The sequence below is a fragment of the Morone saxatilis genome, unplaced genomic scaffold (genome assembly GCF_004916995.1).
Source record: "Morone saxatilis isolate NCDOM2014 unplaced genomic scaffold, NCSU_SB_2.0 Contig20, whole genome shotgun sequence".
Taxonomy (NCBI): Eukaryota; Metazoa; Chordata; class Actinopteri; family Moronidae; genus Morone; species Morone saxatilis.
The window spans coordinates 10209511-10212003 of record NW_023339763.1 but is presented as its reverse complement, the minus strand read 5'-3'; positions in this window follow the sequence as shown (position 1 = coordinate 10212003).

The window sequence follows — 2493 nt, the reverse complement described above, 5'->3', positions numbered from 1 at the left end:
AAGTATACTCTGCTCATACATTCCTGCTCCCAACATACTGACCGCTCACACACACAAGATTTGGAGGATACTTCTTTTAGTCTAAATCTGAACCCTTTCTGAAGCAGTTGTTGTTAGTACATCCCGTATCTAACAGCCCATCATTCAAGAGTACCAGGCAATCACAGCCAGAGCTGGACGTGGGACATTTAGGTAGGGTGGGTTGTTTTAGTTTTTGTAAATCGGGGTTAAGTGCCTTGCTTAAGAGCACATCGGTAGGCCCTTCATTTCAGAGTTGAAAAACCTGGCTCAGGATCGGTTGCTGGTTCAACGCTCGACTCCCCCTCTCCCCTAAAACGACGATTTTTGATGCCACATTCAACTTGTATGAATGACAATGAACACAAATATTATCATTTTGTTTTAAATTACATTTTGTCCTATGTTCTTTGAAATGTTTAATTATCAATAAATGAATTTCAACTGAACTATAGCTTCTGTGTGAATATTTGACGATGCAAGTTTTACAGCGTTATCATGAATCACTGCTTAATGGATGTATTATTACTATTAAAGTGTCTGTGGAGGAGTCACCAAATAACTATTAAGAGCTCAGCATCAGATAACGTTTTATTCCATTTTCTTCCAAAAACATCAACCTATGCTTTTAAAATAAAAACCAATAATTTGATAACAATCCAAACCTGTTGATAATTCAATCACTTTGATATACAAAATAAAATGAGAAGAAATTGAAGGTATGGAACCTCACTCCCTGCTAACAAGACTTTTTCATGGACACTGCTGAGTTTCATGCCCTCAACAACAATGAACAGTTTACAGATGGACACTAGAGTACTGAATGGGTGTAGTGAATGCAGTATACACAATACTGAGGGTATACTGAGGTAATATGATGATTAGGCCTATGTGCGTAAATGGACGGCGGGTGGAGTGTGAAACTGCATAGACATCATGCGCTTTTCACCGGCATAACGACACGGAAATGCAGTTTCCGCCCTGGTAACATGTAAGTCTGGTTTCCAGCTGCCAGATTAGTCCGTGAAGTAGCTTCAGTGATGAATTCAAAGGTCTGTTTTGTTAGGGGATCCTTGCGGAGTGTCTGCACACACTGGAGAAAGTAGACTTCATAAAAAATACAAGACTACAAGCAACCCTTTGTTATAAGTGCTCGACTTAGGTTCACCACCTATGTCCTTTTTGTAAAGAGTGCAGGTAGGAATATCGTGTGCACTGACTATTAGTACATACTTGTTTTAGTTGCTTTTATTAGACTCCTCTTCTCAAACTACTAATTCTGAGAAACTCATCTGAGGATGCTTCTAGTTTCCCTTATAGGTTTTATGCTTTAATCCTTACATTGATTTAGCAGGGGTGAGGAAAATTAAGGACAGTTCATTCTTGATAACTAAACTATGCCCTGCAAAAAATAAAGTGTACAGAGATGTGACGGACAGATATGGGGATACTAAATTTTGTCAAGTATTTTAACCACCTACACTTAAATAGTGGGGTTAAAAAACAGCGTCATAGATCTCTAAACCCCATGTCAACGTCTGTACACTGTCGGGCTTCCAAAATTGTCGCAAAATAAAGTTGAAGCTTCTTCCAAGCCTGGTTTCAGGAAACCAGCCCGTGCTTTAGAGGATGATTGGGAAAGAACAAGTCCAGTTGATGGCAACAGACAAGACGATACTGGGCAAACACGTTAAAAACACCACACAATATGGACCAGACCAAACACATATTACAGTACTTTGACTTTCAATCACAACCTCCCATGATGCTGCTGGCATAGTATGAAAAAGGAGCGAGCATTCAAACACACGTATTGAAAATAGCAACGCTTTAATAAAGAGCGATTTTACAAGACTGCAATGTCTAGCTAGCTAGGTGATAACTGGCATTGACATCCATGGTGTTTTACAAAGATGCAGTGATGGTAACTGGGTTTGAAGTTTGATGGGTTACTTGCAAGTTGCATTTCTGCATGCGAGGCAGCCTTCAAACAGTTACAGACCCTACATTGTAAAACAGTTGATTATGAATGTCAATGAACGTTCATGTCAAGAGGTAAGTAAAAAATTTCATGGAGAAATTTCCTTAACATTTTCCAAACACACCGGTAAGTGAGAGTTCACACAATGGTCATGCTTTTACCGGGCACACAAGCCAATAAAAAGACGACACTTAATCATGCAAAAAAAGACAGTTTCTCTCTAAAAAATAAAACAAAACGAAAAAAAAATCCTTTTGAGTTCTGATATCATCCATCCGTAGTGACCTTGAATAAGAAGAAGCTGCGCTTTGATGATGACTTTGGTGCAAAAAAATGTTCCTGTTTCGAAGAGGACAGACCCTGTCCTGTCCACTTCCTCGATGAAGACACTCTTGGTATAGACCAGTTGTGATAGTTTACCCTTGACCCCTCCCGCCTTCCCAACCCCAAACCCCACCCCCTTTCCTCCTCGAGATGGACACAAACATCAAACC